Source organism: Sphaeramia orbicularis, chromosome 15, assembly GCF_902148855.1.
Source record: "Sphaeramia orbicularis chromosome 15, fSphaOr1.1, whole genome shotgun sequence".
Classification (NCBI taxonomy): domain Eukaryota; kingdom Metazoa; phylum Chordata; class Actinopteri; order Kurtiformes; family Apogonidae; genus Sphaeramia; species Sphaeramia orbicularis.
The window spans coordinates 21,488,743-21,511,617 of NC_043971.1; the positions used below are offsets into that span (position 1 = coordinate 21,488,743).

The following is a 22,875-nucleotide window of genomic DNA, read 5'->3' on the forward strand; positions in this document are numbered from 1 at the left end:
ATCACATCACCTCACTGAACGTACTGGACTCATTAAATAAAAAGGCAAATGGAAATAGTCTCCCAAGTTATTGCTAAATATTACTAAAGTATTACTCAATATAAGCCATGGCGCCTGTAGATAGTACAGTATACTTCACTTTAAAGCAGAAACATCTATTATTTTTGTTGCATAGCAGTCCATTAAAAAATCAGACTTCTCTTTGAAAAATATAATAATCTATATGAAAATGATTCCATCTAATTATTGCAAAATGTTTCTTTGTAAAGTGAGCAAGACAAGCACAAAGCTGGTCTCTGCAAACTGGAAACATTAACTCTTTACAGGACAATTCAGAATTTCAACCTTCGTGGGTTATTGCTTTGTTACTTTTGTGAAATTTTTCCTTTTTTTTTTATTGTTATGTAGAAAATCAAGGTCAGAGAAGTTACCATATTTGGTTCCTTACCCATAAGTGGCAAAACAATAATGAATAAATAAAATAAAATCCAAGATGTATATATAAAAAATACAAGAAAAACATATTTAAGGTGAAAATAACGTCACTTTCAACATTAGTGTGTTATTGCTTTATTACAAAATTTGTCCCATTTTTTTTATGTTATGTAGAAAATCAAGGTCAGTGAAGTTACCATATTTGGATTCTTACCCATAAGTGGCAAAAAAATTAATTAATACATTTTTTTAAATCAAAGAAGTAGGCTTATATAAACAATACGAGAAAACCGCACCTTTTCTGCTACGTTCTGACTGCAGCCAAATGTGGCCCAAATCCATTTTTTTTCCCATATGTGACCTGTATCCGATCTGTTAAAGACAGTTTAAACAGCACAAATCTGACCTAAATCCTGATATTTTGCAATGTGACTTCAGTCTGAACTGCCAGGTCGCATTCATCCAACCTTTACGTCACTGAAATGCAACAAACATCACAATTCTGCTTTCCAGGAGGAGGAGTGATCAGTGCTACAAATGCTGAGATGAGACGCTTCCATATTTACTTCTGTAAACACAGAGCATACTTGTGTGGTCACGTATTACATCAGGTCCTCTTTTGTGCATGTGGGTCACTTCAGGGTCACATTCAGTTCATACTCAAAACTGATAGAAGTCGCATTTAATGTGTAATACGAACGAGCACATAAAAAAATCTGAATTGTCCATTAAAACCTGCTGTCTGAACGTAGCATTAGAGAATTACAACAACACAAGTGCTGATCCAGACCCCTGTCCACATCCACATTATCCCTTTGAACATCATTCCTTATATCATTACTTCACGGTACCTAACAAAGCAGGTACTCTCACTGTTCATGCAGAAGTGGGCCTTACAGACCCTGTAGACCACATTTGATCTAAGATTGTTGCCTCACTAGTCGCTTTTCAGAAATAGAAATAGAATAATAGAATGTCTTTATTGTCATTGTACAGGTACAACGAAATTTAAAAATGCAATCGTCCTAGGTGCCATATAAAAAGTATAAATAATGTATATAAAAGAGTATAAAAACTAAAATATAAAAAGAAAACCCTGATGGCATAAATATCTAAAAAGCAGCATTTAAAAAAAAAAAAGTGTTACTAGAAGTATAAAAGAGACATAAAACATCATTTACTCTGGACAACATTCAGCATTCCACACAATTAATTAATGTCCAGCAGTATTCAGTGCAATTTTCCACTGGACATCTGCGTAAAACGTCACCGATATTTACTAAATGTCGAAAAAACTGAAGTGCGTAATGTTGCTTTTTCCATTAAAACACAAATGCTATGATTTGTTTATTTATTATCGCGAGATGACACGAGAAACAAATGTAAATATAGTGTTGATTTGCAGATATATTCATTATTATTTTTATATATTACCCCTCTATCTCGTACCAAATTTAAAAAAATGATTGGGTTTCCTGGTGTGTCGACACATACCACGACATGTTTCTTTTTCTTCGCTTGTTGTAACATACGTCAACATCCATTTTTTTAATTCACCTAACTCTACTTGTGAAAAAAGGTCTTTCCATTGCAGTTTTGCGTGACATACCAAAAACCACCAAAATCTTTTGAAAAATGAGACTTTTGGCAAAATTGTCATCTTTCCATTAGGGTAAATTTTTTTGCGCAAGTTACATTTGCACAATTTGAGGGTCAATGAAAAAGCGACTACTGTCCTCACTCTAACTGTTGCTGTCAGTCTTGTAATGTATATGCAAATGACCAAAAATAGTCACTTCCCCAATAAAAGGTTAAGAGTAGAGAAATATCAACTGTGTGACAACCTTTCATTTAACGACATGGACACAAATGCCTAGGCCTGTCACAATTATTCATTTATCTCATCGCAATCATTTATTTTTTGATAATTGCCACCGAAAATCACGTTTTGTGTTCTACCTCCGATACCTACTCTGCCGGGGGTCTACGTAGAAAACATCATTTTCTAACAAGCATTCCTTCAGGGAACTTCTGTCAGTTACAAATGAAGCCGGAGCCGATGGGGTGGTGGTGTAATTTTTATGAAACAGAAATATTGTTGTGCTGGTGTAGAAAGGAGGCTTTTAAGCTTTTTTCTTGGCTGCAGGGTGCACTGATCCTTTTTTTTCCTTCAAGACCTCCAACAAATACTGCTGTCTGTCTAAACTGTGGGGAGGAAACATCCGCAATCACAGTATCTTTGACCTATATTTCCTGATTTTAAAGAGGCGTCTGTAACAGTGAAACCAGCTACTTTACATTTTAATGCTATATTGTGATTTTTCTTCGATCATATAATTATTAGAAATCCTAAAATATAAAAAAGCTTAAGCTAGAGATCGGGATGGAACCACCTCTACCTCATTTTGATCCAGGAAGAACCCTATTGGTGATGATAACATAAATGTCATATTTTATTAAAAATTCAACATCATTTTCCACCATTTGACTTCTGATGTCATATTTTTGTCTTCTAATGGCCTTTATCAGTAATTTAATTGTGTTTCAGCAATAGGCTATATACATTTACGTTATTTATGTCGTATCTGCCCCGCACAAATTGGATTTACAAAGCTTAAAAGGCTAAGAGAAATGTCATTTTTATTTATATGTTCAGTGTATGTGTTCCACGCAAAGTAATCTGTTCTTTTTCTAGGTGTACTGAATGTGAATAAATACACACATATACAGGGTGGGGAAGCAAAATTTACAATATTTTGAGGCAGGGATTGAAAGACAGTGTATGACCAATTAGTTTATTGAAAGTCATGAGAATTTATTTGCCACAAGTAAATTTACATCATAGAAAATGTTTTTATTCTGTGTCCTCTGCCTCCACATGCTTCCTGAAACTTGCGCAAGTGTTCCTCAAATATTCGGGTGACACCTTCTCCCATTCTTCTTTAATAGTATCTTTAAGAAAGTTGACATTGCTGTGTGATGTTCTATTGGTAGCATGTTCTAAAACGCCCCATATAGCAGAATCCAGAGGTTTTAGATCTGGGCAAGAAGGTGGCCATAAACGTGATTCCCAAAAATTGCTAAAGTTGGATTTGTTGCTGTTGTCAACAAGTGTTTTTGTGTTCTTGTGTAAGATTTTAACTTCAAATCATATTTTACTGCATTTCTAACGGTCTTGTTGTCTACCTCAAGTTCAATTGCCATTTTTCTCATGGATTTGGTTGGATCCTTTAGGATTTTGGATTTGAGAGCTTTAATAAAAGCTTTGGTACGTTTTTTTGTTGCTTCCTCCACTTCCAGACTTTCTCGTAATAGTTTTGCTCATAGTCATTCTCTTCTTTACATTATAAACAGTCTTTATGGACACTCCAACTATTTTTTGAAATCTCCTTTGGTGTGACGAGTGCATTCAGCAAATCACACACTCTTTGATGTTTGCTTTCCTGATTACTCATATGGGCAAAAGTTTCTGAAAAGGTATGGATAATAGTGTTAGGTATGATTATGACATCAATATACGTTTGGTTTCAAAACAATTGACGTAGTGCCTGCTGAGAAAAAACAACTAAATGTTCATTGTAAATTTTGCTTCCCCACCCCGTATATATATGTATTACGTTAATACTATACTACTATACTATAAGATGAACTGATAAAGACAATTAAATCCTTCATTGCAACTCTGTGTATGACAGTTATTAATGAACTATCATTTTGTTATTGTGATAGCCATAAAAAATGCCGTGAGCACAGAGTTCCTAATTCATTTTCTGGCTGGTTGGACAATCCATGTCATTTTCCAGCTCTCTTTCCTCACAAATGCTTTCTCTCTTCAATATATCTATCAGGTTAAGTTGTAAAATCTATATATTTTTGTATTACTGTGGATGAAAAGAGATGAGTCTTTACATATTTATGCACCAAAAGCACCATGTTTCCTTTTGACTCGGCTTCATTTTTATTTCTTAATCAGTGGGCATAATAACTGGTATCCTGCAGCTAAACTCCAAACGATAACAGATCTGTTTGGTTTATTTATTTATTTTTTTACTGTTCTATCACCACTCAGGACACCACTGAGCCACTGATGTTGGTGTGGAGCCACTGGAGGACTGATTAGCACTGAACCAGCAGGCTACTGGCCACAGCCGGACTGATTACTTGTACTCTCTAGGTAGCCCAGCTATCTGAATCATCACTAATCAGTTATAACACTGATGAGCATCTAAGCTCTGTGACCCTGAAAACCAACCCCACATCAATTTCTCTGCTGTAAGTGCCGTAATTGATGCCAATGACAAAACCAATTTTAAGTCGAATTTTGCTAACGTTCATTTTCTGGGAAGCAAAAATGAGAATCATATCACTTTGAATTACATCTCATAATAGATACTAGTGGAAAAAATACTGGATGCAACAAATCTCTTTTCAGCTACATAGTCATAACCTAGCTTTTTGCTCTGAATAATTTGAAAGCTCTAGCCTTAAGAAACATCAGAAAAACAAATCAAAAGCAGGATGTTTCCATAAAACCTCAAAGCAGGTATAACCAGGGGTTAAATTAGGCCAGAGCCGACAGCAGCACAGCTTCACCAGCATGACTTCACCTCTATGAATTGCTCATTTTTGTTTGAGGCAATGCCTTCATCAGTCACTATAAGGCCCCTGTTGTACAGTCTGCACTGTTTTCTATTTATTTGGTTCTCTGGAGGACAACCTCAAAAAGCCAAGGCTCTGTGTTTTTGTTTGTTTTAACACTTGAGCAGTACTTAGAAGAATTGTGGTATATATTCCGTCAGCCATAAAAAGCCATAGAGCCCCGCACGAAGAAAACACAATGGGTCTATGAGGTAGCGTGGTCAAATAATCATGAAAATTGTATTATAATATTCAAACTGTAGTTGGTAAGTAATGTATGAATTATATGTATTGTTTAGTTTTTTACATTCAACAACCTCGAGGTTTTCTAGTGTTAATAGGCCAGTGGTTTCCAAGCTTTTTTGACTCGTGACTCCATTTTAACATTACAAATTTCTGGCGACCCCATAAATTCAAAAAGGAGAAATTTTTTTGGGCTAAAATTAGTTTGTTTTTGATGTGATCATGTAATAGTTTGCTATACTATGTTGCAAATAAACATTAATTTTAGACATCATTTAGGCCACAGGTGTCAAACATGTGGTCCGGGGGCCAAAACCGGCCCTCCAAAGGGTCCAATCCAGCACCTCGGATGAATTTGTGAAATGCAAAAATTATAATGAAGATATTAACAATCAAGGATGCGAAAATCATTTTCGGTCAATTCAATCTGAAGTGGGTCAGATCAGTAAAATACCATCATAACAACCTATAAATAATGAAAAATGCAAATTTTTGTCTTTTTTTTGTGTAAAAAAAAAAGTAAAATTACACAAAAATGTTTATATTTACAGACTATCCTTTTACAAAAAATGTGAATAACCTGAACAAATATGAACAATATGAAATTTCTTAAGAGACGCATGTAGAATTTTAACAATATTCTGCCTGTTACTAAATATTTTATGTATTTGTAGATCCACTGTGATCTGCGAGTTGTGATTCACATGTATAAATGATAAACTAAGGCATAATATTGTTAAAATTGCACTTATTTTTCTTAAGAATTTTCAGGTTGTTCATATTTGTTCATGTTATGTTCATGTACAGTTCGTAGATGTAAACATTTTCATAATGGAATTTTACTTTTTTCACTCAAAAACATGGAGTAAACTTTGGAGTTGACATTATTTATAAGTTCTTAACCTATTATTTATATTATTTTACTGGTCCGGCCCAATTTAGATCATATTAGGCTGAATGTGGCCCCTGAGCTAAAATGAGTTGGACACACCTGATTTAGGCTATATAATGTATATCAGGGGTGTCCAATCCTGGTCCTCGAGATCTACTATCCTGCATGTTTTAGATGTTTCCTTCTTACAGCACACCTGACGGTCGTTATCTGACTTCTGCAGAGCTTGATGATAGGTTTATCATCTGAATCATGTGCGTTCGAAGAGGGATACATCTAAAACATGCAGGATAGTAGCTCTAGAGCACAGGTGTCAAACATGCGGCCCGGGGGCCAAATCCGTCCCACCAAAGGGTTCAATCCGGCCCCTGAGATGAATTTGTGAAATGCAAAAATTGCACTGAAGATATTAACCCTTTCATGCATGAATTATGATATCCTTACCCAATATATTTTTCCTGAGTGTTTTTATTCCTTTTCAGGCATGAAAAAAACAATGCAATTGAGGGGTTTTTTTTGTTTGTTTTTTTTTGTTAAGAAGTTAGAAAAATGGCACAAATGTATTTAATTTTTGAAGCAAAGAAACATGTAGTTGAAACCTAATATCAGAAAGTGATATGGAAAACTATGCAATAAAAACATTTTTAATGCTGCTAATCAGATGTTTTCTCACAATTTAACACACTCTAATACTAGTTATTATTCATTTCATGGAGATAATACGCAAAAAAAAAAGAAAAAAAAACAAACCTGATGTAATCTAAAAACAATTAGCAATTGATTTACAGTAAAAAATAAATAAATAAATAAATAAATAAAAAAACATTTCACTGCAGATCAGGTTTATCAAGAACAGCAAAGTTACAGTAATGGTATGAATGTCAGTGTATGGGATGATGCATAAGCGTCCACTGTGTTGGCTGAAATGCAAATAAACCAACAAAACTCATGAATGTACAAGAGAACAGCTATAGAATAACTGTCCACTGTAGTGACCACTGTGCATGAAAGGGTTAACAATCAAGGATGTTCAAATCATTTTAGGTCATGTCAGTCTAAAGTGGATCAGACCAGTAAAATACTATCATAATAACCTATAAATAATGAAAACTGTCAATTTGTCTCTTTGTTTTAGAGTAAAAAGTAAAATTACACAAAAATGTTCACATTTAAAGACTAGTCTTTTACAAAAAATGTGAATATCTGAAATGTCTTAAGAGAAGTATGTGGAATTTTAATAATATTCTCCCTGTTTTGTAATGTTTTGTGTATTTGTAGATACACTGTGATCTCTAAGTTGTGATTCACATGTATAAATGATAAACTAAGGCCTAATATTGTTAACATTGCACTTATTTTACTAAAGAATTTTTTAGGTTGTTCATATTTGTTCATGTTATGTTCAAGTACAATTCGTAGATGCAAACATTTACTTTTTTCACTCAAAACTTCTTATCCTATTATTAATATTATTTTACTGGTCCGGCCCCCTTTATATCATATTAGGCTGTATGTGGCCCCTGAACTAAAATGAGTTTGACACCCCTGCTCTAGAGGACCAGGATTGGACACCCCTGATGTATATTATTATAGACGGAGGCAAAAAAGCCAGGTGTAGATTACTGGACAATTAGAATTTTTTTTTCCTTGGTCAAGATATGTATATTCAGTCCAGCTTTTATGTATAAGGCTGCAAATTAATACTGAGAAAACAATAACTCAAACTATGAATTATGAAAGAGCTGCAGCATCTGAAACCGACCACAATGAACATTTGAAAGATAAACAGAACCACAGTGCTTCAGTTTCAGCTTCAGTTTGTCATGTCTTTTATGGATTGGGATTGTCTTTCTCAACTCACCATATATTTTTATTGGTAATTTTTTTTGTTTTTTTCAATTGCAAGAAATTTCAGGCAACTCCACGTGGAGTCCAGACCCCACGGCTGAAAAACACTGTAATATGCACAGTCAAATTCCTTTAATTTTATGCAGGTACCCACACTAAACCCTCTTCCACCTCTGCTGGAAACCTCTCGAGCCCTGAATTTAATCAGTCCTTGCTCAATGGCACTGGTGCATTATTTCCTTAAGCTCATCACCCATAGAGCAGATACAAAGAAGGGGCCTACACCCACGTATAAACCTGTGCAAAGAGCCTTGAAGTGGCCTACAAGAGCAAACTCCAAGTTTATTTTAAACATCTGTTGCTTGGTTTCAGTTACTTTCGGTAGGTGTCTTGGACAAAAGCCAGTCAACAAGCGATTAGTGTTTTGGTACGGATCCAGATCCACGTCCAAGAACTTATTTAACTCTGCAAGACACAGATGTAGATGCTGATCTTTTTTTTTTTCATAACCACTTGACTTAGTGGGTGTTGGATGCAAATAAATAAATAAAAAACAGCATGGCACACATGGACACGGAAGTAGCTAACAGTGTGTGGTATATGTGTTACAAAGGCACCATGCTAAGAACTCTAGCACATCATTTTATCTCATATCAGAATCTGTGGAATAAATAAGGCAAATACATTTCCTGTATTTTCGGCCTCTTTTAGAGCATTTCCTCTGCTTTGGGGACATGTAAATTGTAATATTATTGTAGAACAGGGGTGTCAAACTCATTTTGATTCAGGGGCCGTATTTAGCCCAATTTGATCTCAAGCAGACCAGACCAGTAAAATAATGACTTAATAACCTACAAATAATGACAAATCCAAGTTTTTCTTTTTGTTTCAGTACAAAAAAACCCCCAATTCAAGTATGAAAATATTTACATTTTACAAAAAAAGATGGGAATAACCTGAAAAAACTGAAATTTCATTTGAAAAATTAGTGCAATTTTAAGAAAATTATACCTCGACTTATTATTTATACATGTACATTTACACACAATGTTACATAAACATTTGGCAACAGGCAGAATATTGTTAAAATTTTGGAGTTTGGAACTAAAATTTGAAAAATTTCTACAATATTCCATCTCTTATTATTAACACAACTACAGATCACAGTGGATCCATAAATGCACAAAACATTTAGGAACAGGCAGAATATTGTTAAGTTGGGAGTATTTATAGGTTATTATGATCCACCTGAGATTGAATTGGTCTGAATGTGGAACCTGAACTGAAAGGATTGTTAATATCTTAGTATAATTTTTGCATTTCACAAATTCACGGCCGGATTTGGCCCCCGGGCCGCATGTTTGACACCTGTGTTGTAGAAGATTAACTTGCAATTTATGAAACATTGCAAAACTGTTGAATCCACCCTATTATTCCTACCCTGTTAGTGTTATTCTATTAGATTAGTCTGACTTCCATACAGCACTACACTCTCAAAAATAGAGGTACCAGCTTGTACTTAAAAGGGTACAAATGCTTGTCGCTGGGGGTGTACTTTTTTGAGAGACATTTCTGTACCCTTTCGAAATGGTCCATTTTTGTACCTTAAGTACTTTACATAGAAAGAAAACTCTCGTATAGTTAATAATGCCATGATGCTTAAAGTTTGAACCGGTGGCCTAATTGAGAAAACAAAAAACAAAAACGGCATAGGCAAGCTATGACATCAAGACATGGAGGTGTGAATGAAAACTTGATAAAACAGAGATTATGGCAATAATCAGAGGTTCTAATAAGCTAAAGAAATTTCTAGGCTATTAACATCGAGCTAATTGGGCTATTAAATTAAAACACAAATAGAGTAATTACAGTATGATATATAATAAATAATGTGCTAAGCCTAATGTTTTAACTATAATTAGGCCTACTGTTCAGTTCTCCTAGCCTACAGCCTATTCTCATGGTCTACACACATTTTTTAATGCTCCAGGGTACCTTATAGAAATACAAATTTGTACTTTACATAACTTTGGACCCTTTTTCATAGTCTAAAGGTGCAATTCTGGCCTCCTAAAGACCAAAATTGTACTTTTGAGAGAACATTCTTAAAAAATGTACTTATACAGGTACAGGGTGGGGAAGCAAAATTTACAATGAACATTTAGTTGTTTTTTCTCAGCAGGCACTACGTCAATTGTTTTGAAACCAAACATATATTGATGTCATAATCATACCTAACACTATTATCCATACCTTTTCAGAAACTTTTGCCCATATGAGTAATCAGGAAAGCAAACGTCAAAGAGTGTGTGATTTGCTGAATGCACTCGTCACACCAAAGGAGATTTCAAAAATAGTTGGAGTGTCCATAAAGACTGTTTATAATGGAAAGAAGAGAATGACTATGAGCAAAACTATTACGAGAAAGTCTGGAAGATACTATTAAAGAAGAATGGGAGAAGTTGTCACCCGAATATTTGAGGAACACTTGCGCAAGTTTCAGGAAGCGTGTGAAGGCAGTTATTGAGAAAGAAGGAGGACACATAGAATAAAAACATTTTCTATTATGTACATTTTCTTGTGGCAAATAAATTCTCATGACTTTCAATAAACTAATTGGTCATACACTGTCTTTCAATCCCTGCCTCAAGATATTGTAAATGTTGCTTCCCCACCCTGTATTTTTTTACATTTAACATATTGGTTAAGCATGAAGGAGAAGAAACAGTTGTCATAGCAATGTTGAGTGCAGAGGAAATGAATTTCATTGTTTTTCAATCCCTGCCTCAAAATATTGTAAATTTTACTTCCCCACCCTGTAGGTACATAAATGTTCTGATCTCATACCTCTATTTTTGAGAGTATATGGTATGATAATAAAAATAAACACATTTATTCATTGGTTGTCTATCATAATGTGTATTTTTGAGGGCTTAACATTGTAATTATCTTTGAGCCATCACACTCAGCTCTTAGTTACTGAGTTGCTGATGAACTTCATGTATTCCTATCTGGCAGACTGTAATGGTTGGAGCAGGTGTCTGTACATCACAGTCTAAGAGTCTTTAAATGAGTAGTTCTGCAGGCGCTGTTCAGACCTATAATGTTAGTGTGTGGGTGGAATTGACAACGACTGGCTAGTACACTGATTTTCACACATTTGAAGCTGAGGCAGGCCTGTTGCCAAAAGGTCTGCATTAAACAACAGCTTAGCATTAAAGTCAGACGACGCGGCCCAGGATTTACTACGGACGGGGTAATCTGACTAGTAGGGTGCACCCAGGACCATCTGCCACTGTGCGTAAAGCTGTGCGTCCGCGTCTCCGCCGACGGTCAATTACACTGTAAGTTTGTGCGTGTGCCGGTGGGATGCGTGCTCACCGTTAAGTTGAAAAGGTGTTCTGCCTTGGGACGGCGACATGTAACATCATTTTGAAGAGTTTCTTATTCAGTGGTGATGTGTAGCTCCTTTGGGGATATGACAGCCGTCTCAGTGCGCACACAGGAGACAGTTGCTAAGGAAATGTGATGAGACGCTGAGGGCTGAAGGCGTGCCCGGCTGTCTGCCTGCAGAGAAGAGGGCCTCCAGGGCAGGGCAGGGCGGAGATACAGCCTGCCTGATTGATTATTTAATTAGGCTTAACTAAATATTCATTAGCCAAGCCGAGGCATTATCCTGTGTAAACAACTGCTCTCTCTGAAAACGATTTTATACACAGCCTATACCTGTGGGTGAAAAAAAAAAAAGTAAATTGACTGGGCTCTGTAATACCTATAATTGTAGCACAGCCAAACTAGATTAGGAGGCATATGTCATAAAAACAAAGGCCCAAAACACTATTTGGTGTGTTTATTCCATAAATGAATGGCTGTTTCATACATTAAGCACCAAATAAATACTGTAATAATTGTCATATTTGAGCTACCTCTATTGCTTGGGCTGGTAATTAGATGAAAATCACACTAATGCAGCCATTCCATAGTCTGAGAACCTGGATAGCAGAAGATAGCAGTAGATCAGGGGTGTCAAAGTCATTTTAGTTCAGGGGCCACATTCAGCTGAATTTGATCTGAAGTAGGCCGAACCAGTAAAATAATAACATACACTCAAAAAAATGATTCTTGGCTCTAATAAACATGAAGTAATATTTTAAAGTAAAATGTAACTGAAATATATGAAATTTAAAGTTTATTTATCCGAAAAAGTCAAACATAATGTGAATATGCTTAGTATAAAGTGAATCTAAACAAATAAAGTAAACTTTATTTACTAGATCACATAAAAAGGCTGAGCGTCACAGTCAAATACAGTTTATGTAAAAGTTTGCATTAACTAAAGCAAATCTGACTGAAGGTATTGAATTTATTCATATTGACTCCATATGATAGAAAAAACATTGTATTAAATTCAACTCTTTACATTAAACTTATGCAATAAAATTACATGGAAAAGTTACATGCAATTAAAATACATAAACTCAACATTTTTGGCCGAATTATTTTTTTGAGTGTAGTAATATAGAAATAATGTCAACTCCAAACTTTTTTCAATGTTTTACAGTGACAAAAGTAAAATTACATGACGAAAATGTTTACATCTACAAACTAACCTTTCAAACAATGTGAATAACATGAACAAACTGAAAAAAAAAATTGTAATTTTAACATTATTATGCTTTAGTTTATTATTTCCACATGTACATTATAACTTCCAAATCACAGTGGATCTACAGATTAGTGATGTAACGATATTAAAATTTCATATCACGGTTATTGTGACCAAAATTGTCACAGTTATCATTATTATCGCGGTATTGTTGAAATTGTGCTCAAAATGGTCAAAAAGTACTAATACACACTGAAATAATTGAACCAAGTTGTATTTTGAAAAAAACAAAAAAACAAATGAAATAATGGGCATAATGTACTTTCTGTTGCAGAAACATTCAAATATTACCATGTAAACATCAAACATACAAATGTGCATTAAAGATGTCACCTTATGGCCATTGTTTGATCATTTTCCATATCAAGTTTGAGTTGTTTTTAGTTTCTTTTTCATAGATAGAAAGATAGTCTCTCGCTCTCTCTCTCTTTTTCAAAGTGCAGTAATCAAATGCGGTTATCATGATAATTAGAATTTAAATGGTAATACTAACCGTCAGGAATTTTACCACGGTTTATCATTATACCAGTAATCGTTACATCCCTACTACAGATACACAAAATATTTAGTAAAAGGTGGAATATTATTAAAATTGCACTTCTCTTAAGACATTTCAGGTTGTATTTACATTTACAAAGAGAAACATTTGCGTTGTGAGTATTTATAGGTTTTGATGAGATTGAATTGGTCTGAATGTGGAATCTGAACTAAAAGGATTGTTAATATCTTCAGTATAATTTTTACATTTCACAAATTCCTCCCAGGGGTTGAACTGGACCCTTTGGCGGGCCAGATTTGGCCCCCGGGCCACATGCTTGACACCTGTGCAGTAGATCTTTGACTGCAACTGCAACCCAAAATGCATTAGGTTTGGTAGCATTTCACAGCTGGCACACACACTCCTCTTCAAACACATGCATCAATGCACAAACTGACTGATTCCATGGTGGTATTGTATTTATATCCTATTTAATGTTTCTTTGCTTGGGGAGTGTTTTGACAGCTTGTGTATCATGTTTTTTTCCAGTGACCTACATCCTGTTCACTGTACAGCTATATTCACACTGGGGAGCTGCAGTGCAATCAGTCTTATAGTGGAGGTTGCTGTGCAACATTATAAGTAAGGGGTTAAGTGCCTTGCTCGAGGGCAAGTCGGTGGTAGCTGCCAAGGGAGAGGAGAGTGGTGGTCATTTACATTCCCTGCCCAGATCTCCAGCAGACCAGGGCTCTAACCCACCGACTATCCACATACTGTAAGTCTAGGTACAGGTGTCTGTCCTGGAAATGACACCATGTCATGGAACTTCAGTTTGCTTAATCAGACAGACATCTGCATCTTACTTCTTGATTTGAGGTGGCAAATCAAGAAGTAAGATGAGTAAGATCATTTTTTTAATTAGTGTTCTTATTATTTTATGATATGGGTGCTTCTATGAAACTGGGTTCATTTTGGTATCTGGCACTTTTCCAGCTTTTTAGACCCAATAATAAAAGAGAAATTTTGACATATTTCTTCCCAGGATGTACCTAATGATGACCTCAGATAAATGCAATAAAATTATACTCTTGCTCTGAGCCATCCCAAAATTAATGGATTTCTAATAAAATATTAGGGCCAAAAATAGGACCAAAATTGGGACATGAAAAGCTATAGGTGTCAGTGCATTTGATCAGGAAAATATGTCTGTAAATGTCTTATATAACGCTATAAATAAAGACACTGTTAAATATGTCGATCCTAGTGGTTTTCTAATCCAGATGTGGGTTTTTCATGAATCTCAGTCTCATTCCAGGTTTTGTATGTAACCCATTGTGTCCACTTGCGTTACATGTAGAGCCTGCCCAGTTACACGCATCTAAATCGCAAATTATTTTGCGACAGCGGTCATTTTTGTGAAACACTCTGCCTCACATAATTATTTCAATTCCCAAAATGTACCTGTGAGAGAGTACAGGGATATTCAATAAAATAGTAGCACATAATTTTTGTGTCCTTTTGACCGTGTTACACGCAGATTTTTGTAATAAATATAATGTAAAATAATATAAAAATGTGTTTTATCTGAAAAATAGTTTCTCTTTTATCTCAGTAAGTACTTATTTTTAAAATAGACCCAAAGTGCTTCCAAACTTGCTTCATAACATTAGTCTACATCTGGTTTGAATTTTTAGCCCCCATGTCCTGTTTTTAGGGACCAGTTTCATATACAGGGTGGGGAAGCAAAATTTACAATGAACATTTAGTTGTTTTTTCTCAGCAGGCACTACGTCAATTGTTTTGAAAACAAACATATATTGATGTCATAATCATACCTAACACTATTATCCATACCTTTTCAGAAACTTTTGCCCATATGAGTAATCAGGAAAGCAAACGTCAAAGAGTGTGTGATTTGCTGAATGCACTCGTCACACCAAAGGAGATTTCAAAAATAGTTGGAGTGTCCATAAAGACTGTTTATAATGTAAAGAAGAGAATGATTATGAGCAAAACTATTACGAGAAAGTCTGGAAGATACTATTAAAGAAGAATGGGAGAAGTTGTCACCCGAATATTTGAGGAACACCTGCGCAAGTTTCAGGAAGTGTGTGAAGGCAGTTATTGAGAAAGAAGGAGGACACATACAATAAAAACATTTTCTATTATGTACATTTTCTTGTGGCAAATAAATTCTCATGACTTTCAATAAACTAATTGGTCATACACTGTCTTTCAATCCCTGCCTCAAAATATTGTAAATTTTGCTTCCCCACCCTGTATTTTTTACATTTAATATACTGGTTAAGCACGAAGGAGAAGAAACACTTGTCATAGCAATGTTGCGTGCAGAGGAAATTAATTTCATTGAAAATCTTAAGACACTGAAAAGAAATAATACAAGTTTTACTTAGAATAGTTTCGCAGCCTTCAACCTTTTATGAGCATATGTCCAGAGAGCTGAATTTCTCTGACCTACTTTTAAGCTTCACCAGTTGAGAGAACACAACACAATGACAGATGTTTTCATAAAGGTCACTGGCTTATGTTTCACTTTACTTTTCTTGGTTGTTTGTTCACAGTAGGATTCACAACCCATTTCATTTTTGCAAGTCTCATTTTCTCTGTGGTTTATTATGTTGTGTTCGTTTAGCCCTCTCCCAGCCTTTGCCCTACAGATGCTCTGCAAATAATAGTCTTGTCGTAGTCGGTTTCAGGTAATTTCAGGATCAATTTTGGGATTATTCCTATCAAGATTTATCAGTATGAAGTACCTGCGTGACCTTAAGATTTGACATGTTCTACCTCCTATGCTTATCCTGGTGAAAGACATTTAAGTTCTCGAATTTGGTTTGCTTCCCCATCGTGACTAGATTAACGAGCTGCCCTTTTGCTCGTAGCATCGGCCATATTTCCTGCAGCTTTAGGTATCTTCATTAGATATAGAAATATTGACCTTCACTGCTTTTTATGAGAATGTATAACAGAGAAAAGCAAGCATTTATCTATATAGCCCTGCAAAGTATTCTCATCACTCCATATCTTCTATACTGTACCAAGTCTATTGTTGTTTTTTTGTATTCCTCCTAAATTGAGTCACTTTACAACAATAGTCTGAAATGAGTGGTGAGTTTGAAACAACAGAACTGTAGGAATTTGCAGCTGCATCAGCCATCTGTTTCTGAAACCTAATTGGCATCAGACTAAAAATAAATGATACCAAACCACATTATTTGTCTTTCACAAAAAGGAAAGATTTGGGGTTTATGTGATTCAGGGTCAGTAGTATTGAAAAGTAACTAAAACATGTTAGTTTTATACACAGGTGCATACATTTCTACATATCATATAATGTAATACCAACTATTTACTTAATTTCATCTCGCCAGGGAGTCTTCCTAATGTGTCGACTAACAACTTCAGTAAAAGTTAACAAGTAAATCAAACATAGTTGAACTTAATCAATCACACGTATTTTCCAGGACTCTTTAGCACCTTGCTGGAGGTTACAAAGTCTGTGGGTTTGTAGCACTTTACTGCTGTATGTGCTGACTCAACAACTTGTTAATCAAGCCCAGAGTTATGCACACACAGTCAGCTGCATAGAGCCCGCTGAGAAATACCCGGATCCCTCTTGAATATAGATATAATTAGATTGTTGCACAAGATCTTGCTGGCTGAATTATAACACAGGCACAACGTGTATATTCACAAAACAGGATGTAGTGAATGATGCTGCAGTGTGCAAAATACACAGGGTCACTGGAGTATAAAAACAGTTGGACAGTTTGACAGTTAGAGGTTCATATATTTACACCTTCACTGTGATGCATTTTAATAAAAATCACTATATTCGCTGTTTATCAGATATTTTTCCGCAATATTGTGAATTATTATTTCTCAAGCCATCATGCAGTATAAGATAACACTTGCAACCTTAGTTTAAAAGTATAATTGATATTTTCTATAATGCTACATTTATGTCATTGACCCTGGTGAAATTGGGTCAACTGACCAGCTCCATCCAATTTCCCAGAAGTCTCTACTACAGGCATCAACCTGAGCCAGTTCTGGGAAATCTATAATTATTCTATCTGAACCATCATGCAGTTCCACACCCTAGTTCAAATATCTCAAGTATTATCATAACTTGTGCAATAATCAATGCCATTATACTGTTAAAAATCCCATTTACACCTATGTTTGTATACAATTTGAAGAAAATATAGTCATGCAGTAAAAAAAAAAAAAAAATTAAAAATAGAACCAGTTCTATCCCAGAGCTAAAAATTTGTGCACAACATCTTGAAACATATATGAAGACGTGGTAAAAATTTCAAAATTTTCATTAACTGGCCACATGGTAATTTGGGTGCTCAAATAAAGAGTATTTTTGTGAAAAATTGAAATCGACCCATTTTATTAATTGCCTCACAGCAACACCTTTCATTGAAATGTAGTCTTTTGCAGTATATTGTTGCATCTTGACCATAAGAATCCATGCAAAAAAAATGAGGTCTCTACATTCATCCATTATGGCACAGTGCAAACCTGAAGAGAGAGGACATTTGGAAGAATTAGCCTTTTGGCCTGATTTCAAGGCCTCATGGACCAAACATGAAGGCACCTACAATTATTTTGATGCAAAATATGGTGTTTTCAGGGGGATTTCACCCCAGACAGTAAGTTTCAGCTGTGTGGTTTGAATACCTAAGGAGATAGAGCTCCTCAAAGTTGGCCGAAAAGCAAATTTGCAAAATTTAACAAAAAAACATACATTTTCAAAGGGCTGTATCTCTTAAACTATTACAGTTTTGACATTAAAATTTTGGATGTGTTCCTTTATCTGGTCGGTGAACAAGTGTGATTTTTTTCAGAATTTTCTGAGGGGGTCATGTGGGGCACTTTCTGAAATCTTGTTGAAACTTTTGGGATGGAATGACCCCATACAGTGTATGATAATACTTGCAACCTCAAATTAAAAGTATAATAGATATTTTTATAATATAATCCAAGGTGAATGTCGTACATGGAAAGAGGAATGAAAAGAAATGTACAGAGTATTGGCTTCAAAAATGCCAGAGAATTTGAGTTTTACTTTAACAATGATTGGTGAGTCAAAGTGCAAATGTCATCTTGAAATCGCCTCAAAACTGAATTTTTGAGGATAATAAAAGTAGAATAGCATTTGACAATGTTGTAGAGACTTGTAAAGATTAATCAAGCATTTCCATGTAGTGGTGCTAAATCTGCCTCTGAGTTATACAACCTTTTCCACTCTTAACTGCATTCTGCAGAGCTCTAGGGTAAAGGCAGTTGTACTGTATGTAGTGTAAGCTCATTTAATACAAATGCAATATATTATCCTGCAGTTCTCCAAATTGACCTACAAAGAATGTATTCCCATCAGGTTTGAAGAAAGAAAATGTACAAAATGAGTAATTGTTGTTAAGAGAGATAAATGCATCTGTGTTTACACAGTTAAGGAAATCTTAGCAGCCACACAGCAAACACATATAATCACAGATACCACAGAGATGGGCAGCATTGCCTGAAGGTAAATAGGATAAATGTGCGTACAATAGCAAGTGGACAATATGAAGTATGAGAATAATCACAAACAAAAAAAAGCATCATTATCCCGACAATTCTACATGGAAATGGCATCAAAATGATACCAGTGTATAATAGCTTTTATCCTTTTTTCATTCTAACGCCTTCTTAATGCTAATCAATCATAGTTCTTTTGAAAAACATAGATTGTGAATTGAGATTGTGCATTACTGTTTGACTGATTACTCGAGACTGAGTTGATAGAGTAGGGAGGGCGCTCGAAACAAGGACACCGCCATCTTTCTCTCTTTACCGCTGGGATTTAAATATTAAACATAAAGGATGGCAGATTATTATCCCTGTCACCTTGCCTTAAGCAATGATATTCTGTTTTAACAGTGCCATCAAGTACCTGCTGTGTCACATATTAGTGTGGTTTGGTTTAATGTGGCTGATGGACAAAACAACTCTACAGTGGTTTCTTCACTGTGTAATTATGGCTACGTTTTCATATGTAGTATATTCATCCCACGATGAACTGAGGTTCTTTGTTACCTCCGCTAAGGAGGTTATGTTTTTGCCGGCGTTGGTTTGTTTGTCTGTTTGTCCGTGTGCAAGATAACTCAAAACGTTATGGATGGATTTGGAGGAAAATTTCAGGAAATGTTGATACTGGCACAAGGAACAAATGATTAAATTTTGGTGGTGGTTATCGGGGGTGGGGGGGCACGGGGGCCCATTGATCTGCCTTGGTGGAGGTCTGCGCTCTCCGAGTGCTTTTCTAGTTCTTCTTGTTCATCTTGTTATATTTCAAAATATATCAATATGATTCTGAACTCATAGTGTACATGTATCATACTGAGATATTATGAGATAAATATTTCTTGAATTCCTTAGTTTTGTGTTATTCTGACATTTAGATGACACTGTAACAGTCATTACACATTGCACATTCCCAGTTGGAATATTTCAACCTGTTTTTCAACTTGTTTTGCACCTTACAGTTCTATTTCAGCACATTACAGTTATTATCCAGATTCTACCCAGATCTTTTTATACTTCTCATTTATAGTGAACAGTGTATAGTGTAGGGATGTACCGATACCGATACCAGTATCGGGTATCGGGTCCGATACTCAGCATGTGTACTTGTACTCGTATTCATAAAAGTACTCAGATACAACCGCACCGATACCACTTACGGCAGTAAACATTCACAGTTAAATGCAGCAGGTACAAGGCGGAGGAGTAATGTCAGCAGTGTGGAGATTTTTCAAAATAAATGACGGTGACAAAAGTAACGCTGACTGCAAGTAACGTTAAAGACACAGACGGATACAGACGGAGCATTCTGTTTGTCCATCCGTTTTCCAGGTGCTCACGGATGCGTACCCAGATGGAGAATACCACCAGGAACTGTGGAGGTAGAGGATCTGTTCAAAGAGCGACTGTGTGAGTTAGAGAAAAACTACTGACAGATTTATGACAACTACCCTTATCAATATCAATATTAACACTAGTATCCACATAAGTGTTACCTCTGTCATCTCCATGTTTATTATTACTGGCTTTCTTCTTCTTCTCAAAAAACTTTACTCTTCTTCGTGGTATTTGTCCAGTATGGTTAATTAAGAGCGGCACCCTCTGGTGGATTAATTGACAAACGTTAATTCCAACACATTAAATGTCAGTAGCAGCACTTTGTTCCAGTCAGACTAATGACAACGACAATAAAGCACATTTACAAAAGGAACTAAGAACTGGAATGGGATTAGTAAGTACTCATATCAGTACTCGGTATCGACAAGTACTCAAATGTAAGTACTTGTTCTTGTACTCGGTCTAGAAAAAAAGTGGTATCGGTGCATCCCTAGTATAGTGTTTGCTCTTATGTTATATTTCTCTTAACTCATGTTTGCTGTGGTTTTATATTGTTTTTGAATGTGTGTCAGTTTGGGATAAATAAAGTATATCTATCTATCTGTCTGTCTGTCTGTCTGTCTGTCTATCTATCTTGTGTCTTGTTTTTTTTTTTTTTTTCCCCAATTGTATCCTGCTGTTGTGCCCTTCTGCTTTGTCTGTCATAGCACTTTGTAAACTCATTTTTTAAAGGTTCTATATAAATAAAAGTTATTATTATTATTATTATTATTATTATTATTAATATTATTATTATTATTATTATAGCAGCAAATTCCAGGTAGTTTGGTGTTGAAATGCTCACCAGTGGATTTTTTTCTTTGTAAAAATGTCTCTGTCTGTCTGTCTGTCTGTCTGTCTGTCTGTCTGTCTGTCTGTCTGTCTGTCTGTCTGTCTGTCTCTCTCTCTCTATCCATCCATCCATCCATCCATCCATCCATCCATCCATCCATCCATCCATCTATCTATCTATCTATCTATCTATCTATCTATCTATCTATCTATCTATCTATCTATCTATCTATCTATCTATCTATCTATCTATCTATCTATCTATCTATCTATCTATCTATCCATCCATCCATCCATCCATCCATCCATCCATCCATCCATCCATCCATCCATCCATCCATCCATTAAACTGAATAAAGCAAGAACAATACAACTTCAGAATGCTGTTGTTTCCAATTAAACATTACATGTTTAAAATTAAACATTATGTCTTGTTGCAGCAAAAGTTTTATATGAAACAGCTATTAAGAACAAGGCTCATATTGTTGTTAAATCCAGATGGAAAACAGTCCCTCACTCCACACTGTCATAATGTTAAACATATTCTTGAACTTATTCTTCTCCTCTCAGCTAAAATATTCATACGGTTTAATGCGAGTCACTGCATGTGTATTTGTAATGAAGGGATCCTACTGTTTGAAGTCAGTTTGAAACCTCTTTGAAATAATTTATCAGTTTGTTGGTAATGTGTATGTGCATGCATTGGTTGTGTTATGGGACGTAGATCTGTTAACACAGTCACTTAACAGGTCTTGGCTCACTCTTGGGAGCCATTCATGTGTGTTTGTGTGAAAGTGAGGAAAAAAAAAAAAAGGGTGTCATCAAATTATACAGCACTAAAAACAGCTAGAAAATACATTGCTAAGAACATTCTGCCATAACTGATTAGACATTACTCTTCTCAGAACCAGTGAAAATGGTTTGTGAGTAGTGAGAATAAAGAACAAATGCTACATATGGTTTTGGTAACTGCATAGCGTGAATATTAGCATTTATAGTGCTGACACAAAGCCGGGTTTTGAGTTGTTCGACAACCCCAGTGTGTCCATAAAACTAACAAAGACTGTCAAAGTACCTGCATTTCTTACACTTCATGCACTCACACAAAACAATTTTCTTGATATGCACATACTAAATGGTGGTTTCACATGGATACACTGTACATTCCTCTCAGTAAGAACTCATACCTATTTTCAATAGCCCGTTACCATGACAACATTATCAAAATTCTGTTGCAGCCATCACTCTGCAATAAAACAGAGAGAGACCAGGGTTCCTTCAATCCACTCAAACCCTAATGTATTCTTCACTGGGGGGATACACAGGTATATTATTGTCAAATTCATAATAATCTGTAGAACACTTAAGTGTGTCTTTTGAGTGATTCTTTTAAAATTATGTGTGTTTTAGGCCAGCAGCATCTCTAAAATGAAGGATATTTAGAGCCTTAACATCTGAAACCATAAATAGATGTCTAATATTCTTAACCACTTCAGCAAAAACTTACTTTTCACAAACTTATTCAGCAAGCCAGCTGATGGATTTCACACTAGTTTAAGGAAATCTACAGAGTCAGAGGCATCATATTACAAGTATCAAACTTTGTAGTGTCCTAAGAGAGATATGTGAAATCCTCAAAGCCGGCAAAACATAAATCATCATAGAGGAACTAGACATATCAGTTACTGAGCTCTGCACTCACATAAAAGTGTGAGTCCATGCTGGGGAAATCAGTGAAGCAAAAAATGTCACTACCTGTCTATACTGGTATGCGTTCTGGCTGCCTCCTCAAAGTCTCTGTGTGGTTTTATCTACCCAGTCATTTGAATCCAGTCTATGGCACACATGGAAGATGCGGTACAGCAGATTATTATACGCATTCATTCAGCTCCTAAGATTAAGTTGACATTC

At 35.5% G+C, this 22,875-nt stretch overlaps 1 protein-coding gene across 1 annotated transcript in view; it reads right to left on the bottom strand.

The window, feature by feature from the left end:
- The window catches only part of eys (eyes shut homolog), a 348,044-nt gene extending 336,475 nt beyond the window's left edge, over window positions 1–11,569 (bottom strand). The window contains 1 exon segment of the mRNA XM_030156655.1: window positions 11,438–11,569. The gene's annotated coding sequence lies outside the window, so the exon portion shown is untranslated.
- Between the last annotated feature and the right edge of the window lie 11,306 nt (window positions 11,570–22,875).